At 39.6% G+C, this 8,020-nt stretch overlaps 1 non-coding gene across 1 annotated transcript; it reads left to right on the forward strand.

Moving 5' to 3' along the window:
- The first annotated feature begins 7,518 nt into the window (after positions 1-7,518).
- Positions 7,519-7,602, forward strand: Trnal-uaa. Its single transcript has one exon. It is a non-coding gene; the product is annotated as a tRNA-Leu (tRNA).
- The last annotated feature ends 418 nt before the right edge of the window (positions 7,603-8,020 follow it).

The following is an 8,020-nucleotide window of genomic DNA, read 5'->3' on the forward strand; positions in this document are numbered from 1 at the left end:
ACAAAAGAGCCCACAGCTTAGCACCTCGTAACATTGCTCTCGAATTCCAAGTTTGTCTATACTCTTGCAGTAATTTCTTTCTTTTTTTTATTATTTGCCTTATTACACTTATTATGAATAATGGAATTCCTATTATATAAAATTGCTCGCGGATAATGGCACCAAATTGATGGTAATGTTACCGTAATAATTTGGCACTGTATTATAGATATTATAGATTACCTTACTTCTAGGAAGGTACAATTATGAGCATTGAATACTGATGAATATTCAACGAATTTGTCTCTGACAAACGAATAGTGCTGAATTTCGACGCCTCTAAAATGCAAAATTTTGATGGTTTAAGTTTTAGGATAAGTATATTACTGTTCTGTTCTTCATATAAACTCAAAACTGTACTGTTGCAATCCTTACGAGCCTTGGCAAGTACCTTTAGTAGTCTTCAGAGTACAAAAACCGCATTTGAAGCAGCAGATTTTGTAGCTGCGCATTGCCGATGCTATTGAAAACGCTCCTAAGAATGATACTTCTTTTGTTGGTGCTGATTTTGCTTCATTTTCCGCCGCAGCCAAACTTGGCAGTTTTGAGTTTCAGCTCGGGAAATTTCAGCTTGTCGATGCTTGTCTGGCACACCATCATCATCTTCGGCTTATTACCGCAACCCCTCCTTTGTGAGTTGCGGGTTGTGAGTTGCGAGCTGAAGTTTTTGTTAAGGAACTAATGCCGCCATGTCAACTGGCTATGAAGTGGGAAAAATGAGCGTGGTGTTTGATTTTCACCGGCTATGCAATTAAATTGCACTGACATTGCATCTGGTACATTGCATCTAGTACATTGCATCTATGCAATTGACAGTTCGCACTTGATGGCTGACGTGTCGTATATACACACACACATTGCCAGGCACAAACGGGTGAACATGCAATCAATTAAATTCGTTGTAAATTCAACGGCTTATCTCCCGTAATCAATCTTAATTTTCCACTTGACATGAATCGCCTCAGGAACGTCGACAGGACGAAGTAACCCCACTTGGCTGAACTCCCTCTTGTGGGAAGTGTGCAAGTGAGCAGGATTGAAATTTTAAAGGACCAGACAAAGTAGAACGCACACACACATTGCGTATACGCAACGTGCCCAGTGCTTTACGCATTTTAAATCAAAAATACATTTCCGGCTGCCCCACAAAAGAATGCCGCAATTTATAGGTAGCAAATAAGAGTGCAGGACGTGCACTCGAGGCAAAGGCAAAATAAAAACTGAAATTAAAGGTGGGCCGTCACTGTAAGATGGGTAGATACAAAAGCTGCTCTTCTTTTGTGAGCGTTTTAAATGATTTTCTACCAATCACTTTGCATATACATTAGAGTATAATCTTAATTCTGGATTGTAAACTTACAAAAAGCGTATGCTATTTAATGGTAAAGCATAAATAATGAACCAACACATTGACAGCTCCACACATCAAAATCATCAAATTGTTATTAAGTAAAGTTGCATAAGTTTTAGTTGTCCGGTTATTAATCGGGCTTAGGCAGTGCAATTGAAGCCTGAATAATGTGAGTATAGAACCGAAAATTTCCCAGATGAAGTGCAAGTAATTGCACCATATTTAGGGCATTAAAACAACTATTTCCTTTGCTATAACCTCAGAAGTCGGCAAGATACGATTATGTGCTGCAATGTTTAATCAAAAACACTTGAAATGCCTCCCAGCCAACCGATGTGCTTACTAATTTGCTGCACGCCAGTGACCAATTTTGGGACTTTGAAGATATGCTGGGATATCTTTTGCCTCGCCAAAGATATTTCAGCCATCTTGTTGCAATTTGTCCATGTGCACAAGCACAATGGCCTTCCGTCAATGGCGCACCAGGCGCACCAGGCACACCGCCCCCTTCAGAGGCATCTCCAGCTGATATACGCACTGATAGACTAGTTACCGGGAGCATTACTTAATATGTGTAAATTGTGTGGCATCAACTGTGCACTGTGTGTTATCCCTGGCTATCACAACTCCTCCCTCTCCTCAACATCCTCCTGCTCCCGCATCCACACCTCATTCTCATTCTCAGTCCTCCTGACTGAAGCAATTTATCATTCGAGCATGACGCACGCACTCCGCCCACACAACAAGCCATACACCCAACCCAACCAGCCAACCAAGCATATGCATATATTCAAATGCATTAAACCATTGAGCTCATCAGGAGGAAACATGCTCCACCACAGCCCCTCCATTCGGGGCTTAGTTGTCCTGGAGGCAAAAGCATTTAACATGCAGTTTATGTTTGCCGCAAGATCTATTACAGGAAATTCACATATGTATGGCGATGTGCACAAATTGCTGTAAGTGGGCGTGGCAGCCCCGACTTACGCAGATGATGAGCTTGCAAGTGGGGCTTCACGACGGGATTGGGATTGATACTCAGAACGAGAACGAGGAGGGAAATGGGAATGGGGTTAGCCGAGCTCTGGTCCCTGCGGTAAATCGCAATCGAGCGGCTAACAAAACTTGATTATTTGGTGCGGTCAACGTGCGAGGTTTTGCGCAGTTGGCTCTCCGTTCACTTATGCCAGGACTTGCATTAAATATCCCTGTTTAAACATTCCGGTCTACGTATTTTGAGAATTGAACTAAACAAACATTACGCCTACGCAATTATGCAAGAGCTGTTGCAAAGATTTTCCTGCCTACCAAATGTTTAATTTATTGATTAACTCCAACTTGGGCACAAATGTGCTTAAAATGAAATTCTAATAAGTTTAATTACAATTTTGACTTGAAGCATGCGGGTGATTTCATAATAAGCATGTATGAGGAGTGAGCAGAGGTGTTAACCGAATAAGTTCTGTTTGCGTATACGGGTTGCATTTGATAAAATTACTGGCTTTGAGTTGCTGCCATATGCCTTTGAATATGGATTGAATATAATTGGCTCTTACAGGCAAATAATAGTCTATGGCGTTTGAATCAATTGAAAGTAGAATTCATAGCCTTAAATGGAAAATAAAATGTAAAAGAAAGTAAAACAAACTTAAGTAAATCATTGTTTTAGACAGAAGAGAAAATAATATACAGTATTCAAAAGCCTTCTGATACTATTAAATTCCCATTACTTAATTACTATGAACTAATTTGTTAGGTCAAAACTAGCACTTGGCAACTTAATTTGGCTGTTGATGGCTGGATGGCTGGTAGGGACTCCGCCTCCGAACCGCCAATCTGCATATTAATTTATGTTTGCTATAACTTTAATTACTATTAGGGCGAACGACAAACAAACAACAACTGCAATGTCACTTTGGGCAATCAAACGAGAAAACCAAGGCTAAGACGAGGGCGTTGCAAGTTGGTTGGCTGGATAGTTTTCTGGTGGGTTGGAGGGAAAGGGGACTGAATGGGGAATGAGTGTTGGCTAGCGGTTGAGCAGTGGGCAAGGGCATCCTCAAAATCAGCTCTCAATATAATGCGGCGGAAGCTTTTGTGAAATCCCTACGTCCAACTTTTTAATACGAAAACTTTTACCAAGCTTAGTAGAATGGCAACAACAGCAACGGCAAGGACAACAACAGCTGGAGAGCTCCGAGTTCAAGCAATTGCAACAGTCACTTGGTGGACTTGTTGTGGGCAGGACGACAGCCGCAGTTGCCCGGACCCAAGCCAGGCATATTGCATATCCCTATGTCTCGACACTAGATTCTAGCCCCCAACCCCAAGCAATCCCTGGTACTCCCTGGCACTTGGGGCGACCAAAGCCACTTGAGCAGCACAGAAAACTAACTTAATCTTGTTTACATTCTATGACGAGTTATGAAAATGAAAGGATTTAGCCAGCCACAAACAAACGCACTAACAAACCAGCCATCCACCCAACCAGCCAACACACACTGGAAACCCAGAAGCCGGCAACGGATGCTAATACTGCCTTGCCACACGCACTGGCCAAATGCTTAAGCGTGGCTTAGGAAAACAAAAGTTACGCATGGAAGATCTGAGGGGAAGAAAATCAACAACATAATGGCTGACGATCTGGTTGGGTTGGTAGCCGATGTCCTGGTAACCGATTCTCACGATTCTTTAGCTGTCTTTATATCGTAGACGGCAAACGCCAAAAATGTAAAACTATTGAACTAAACCAGTGAGGCCAGACAATTCCATTTGCATTGGATTTTTTTTTAGTTCAGACCCATGAACTTCTACAAAAACTTGATTTGTTTTTTCATAAATCTGCCGAAAGTTGTTAAAAAAAATTTAAAGAATTTAAAGATTTTACAACATTTAAATATGTGATAAGATCATTTGTCTTAAGTTCCCTCTGGTCCTTAGAAAAAATCTGATATCAAGGACACAGAAGTAGATCTATACTGACCTAGTCATGATCATGGAAAGCTGATGCCAATAAATAGTTGTCATGCACCAAAAGGATCCGTTAACGCGCTTGCATTTGAGAAAAAACTGTTTCCGGAACTAGAGATTCCGGCTTGAATAAAACGAGATATGGGTCCAATGCTCCAAAAGGACCACCGAAGTCACCGCTACAAAAATTGTCTATTCGAACTTACGACGCAAAACTTCGTTTTCCAAAGACGTCTATTGTTAAATACATAACATAATAATGGATCTTAGCACCCTAAGATCCAGAATAAAAGCATTATCTTGGCCTGATTTCGTTTTTTCCTCGCCAGTTCCAATCAGCGGATCCAAAGAGTTAATGTAATTGCTCCACCCAATATCCTTCACAATGGAGTTTTGTTTAAAGTTTTCTGTGAAGGAACATCGTATCAGTTACTTAAATATAATGTTGATTTTCGAAAAGAAATATGGAACCCACCGCGGTATTGTACTCTGGTTTTTAGCCAAAGAATAGCTATATCGTTGGCCAGAGTCTTTAGCCTAAATTCTCTGTCCACTATTCCCTTTATTCGAACTGTGCAATAATTTCCGTAGCACTTTTCATATTTTTCCATATCGTACTCTCCCAGGCGAGCTACTTTGCAGAAAGGTTAAGCAAAGTTTCGATTTAGCTGTATACAATTTTAAATTGCATTAATATATCTCACAGATAGCAAAACGTGAAATTTTTGAGATAGCTGTGCGCTGCAGTTAGAACCAGGTACAATGGTGTGAAGGAATGCCATCCAGGGACTTCACCTAAAAGAGGCAATCGCCCTGTGGAACTGTAGAGCTGGAAGAACGAATACCGCTAACAGGATTCACAAACACAGCGGATCCCAGAAAGTACAAAGCACACGATCCAGATTCCAATGTTATTCATTTGAAGACTGCGGGCTGAATAATAAGTCTCTATAGAGTTTATAATCGCAACAGCAAGTCTTATATGTTGCAAAAGTAATGCAAGTCTCCCTTATTCCAAGAAAAATGAAATTATGTCTATTTATTCTTAGTTGTTGCGAATCTTTTCATTTAATCTAATCGGGAATTGAGTTTAGGAAGCAAAATGCATCTTCCAAATAATTAATTAACAAAATAATATTGTCAAGTATGCATTTTATAAATGAAAATAAATAATAAATTTGTCTTCCAATTAAACATAATTACACAATATTACCACAAAGTGGCGTTTTTAAAAACTTTTCATTATGCCTCAGTTTTTATTTAAGTGTTTATTATATAGTAACAACGAACAGTTCATATTTGGCCAGTGTATGTCAAAGTGAGCATCAGAAGAACAACAAAAGCTCTACAAGAAAAACTTTAGTTGCATTTAACAAACACTTACAAAGTCCTTTCTGGCATTAACCGCCCCCATACTCGTATGTGGCCTTACAAATTAGTTGCATTTACTTTTATATTTCTAAGGGTATTATTTGCTTCGTTTGGCTTTGGCTCCTGGTTTCCATAAAGGTACATATGTATGTATACCATTCCACCAGCTTGCTATTTTGCAGCTTTATAAATTTAGACAAGTTTCAGTACATTTGCCAACTCATGGTCCTCGAACCAAGACCATTGGCCACAAGGCTTGTGTGGCAGCCACAATTTTCTGTCAGCTCTATTTATTTATTTGTTTGTTTGTCCACCACCAGTCTCCATAATTTTGAAGTGTAAAAATATTTTCGATTGCGGTCTATGACACGTGCGCATCGTATCCATCAATACTGCTGTCGGCTGTCGGCTGTCCTTTCCGGACGGACAGCCACGCCCTCCAATTTCCAAAGCCGCCTCTGCACTGGAAAATTTAATTTGCACATCATCGATAAACAGTCAACGATGACGGGCTGGGTTTTGGGCTTTGTGGCCGCCCCAAAATGCCAACGTAAATGGTTAGCAGGCGGAGGGCGGAAATTCGGGCCAGAGAACGTGTGAAACATGTTTATGATATGTGAGTTGAGTCCTTTGCAAAAGCGTAAAGTTGTTAAGGACTCTATGAATATTGCATGCGTTTTATTTATGTACATATTTGGAATTTATTTTCAATTTTCAACTTTGCTTTTTTTTCTTATTTGGCAAAAGCTGAATTCATCAAAGGAATTAATTCTTTTTCGCAATTTTGAACTGCAACACCGTTTAAACCACCAATATGAGTATTTGGGATCATATGTTATTCAAAATAGTGAATAAATCTTACTTAACAAAAGTCGCACAGGTTAACAAAGAGTCTATAGTTAATTAACATACCAATTAAAGCGGAACTTTGTAGATAAATTCAGGTAAACCGCGCTCTGCCGTCAGAAGATTTAGCATACATTTCAGCATTATCCCTTGGAATTAAGATAGATTGAACTGAATCTTGTATGCAGTTTGAATTGCTTCCGGTGCCATTAAATATGTATATCACCTTTGCCAGCCACATTATCGCAGCGCAACGTGCCACCCCATTGGCGTTGCATAAATTGTGGCAGGTATTTATTGTATTTAATGTAAACTTGCCCACTTGGCACTTGGCAAGTGCAAATAGGCACGCAAAGGCCACCAGTTGCGTCTGCCACTTGCCACTTTCAACTTGCCTCTTGCCACTTTCCACTGGCAACAACTGACATGTGTGGTCGGTAGGTTTCGGTGGTGCAGTGGCTGCAACTGCTGCCTCTTCAGCTGCCGTTGATGAGTTACTGCCAAGTTGTTGAAGTTCCTGGTCAAATAGTTGACGCAGCCTTTAGATAAAACTGCAGCGTTGCCAACCGAATATGGGTTGGAGGACATGGGGAACACATTTGTACGATATAAAGTTCATTGAAGTATACAGCAATTAGTGTTGGAAAGTAAGCCAGGCAAAGTTTCACCTGTGTAAGGCAGTAATTTAATTCAACTTCCATTTGTGGATTTTGTTGGCTGTGGAGCTTGGATTTATGCAGCGTTTCTTTGTTCAGTGGACATTTGGATTATTTTAAGTCGCATAATGTTTTAGATAACATTTTTAAAACAAATGACATAGAAATGTGAAAGCTTACTACAAATATGAAAGTATTCAGCCTGTTGCAACTTTTACTTTCATAAAGGACCTCATTTTGCCAATCAAGCATCTAAATGTAACTGTGAAAGTTTCTTTCTTTGTAGCCAGGTTGGCCGAGCGGTCTAAGGCGCCAGATTTAAGCCCTGGTTCTCGTGAGAGAGCGTGGGTTCGAACCCCACACCTGGCAAGGTAGGTGGGTGGTTCCCCTTATCCCTTTAGTGTTGTGGAAAATGTTGTTAACAACATTAAATTTCCAACACTTTCTTTTATATTCTGGGCTGATTTTAAGCTTCAAAATATTTCACCCCTTTTTATTCCTTTTCGTAGATACTAGCTTATCAAAGGAATAGTTCTCTATAATATTTTATTTATTACTTTTCTAGCATTATACGCCCATTAACACAAGCTAATCGCAAGCATTTCATTTAATTATTAAAGCTTACACGTGCCCATTTACATTATACCATTTAATCAATGAGTTTGTCACATTGCAGTACTAAATAATTGCCTATTTAATATAAAAGACTTTAGTCAAATGGTAAATTTGAAATATGATCTGTCAGTCAATTATAACATATTAATTATATCATAATTATTTTCTTCCT

Source organism: Drosophila yakuba, chromosome 2L (genome assembly GCF_016746365.2).
Source record: "Drosophila yakuba strain Tai18E2 chromosome 2L, Prin_Dyak_Tai18E2_2.1, whole genome shotgun sequence".
Classification (NCBI taxonomy): Eukaryota; Metazoa; Arthropoda; class Insecta; order Diptera; family Drosophilidae; genus Drosophila; species Drosophila yakuba.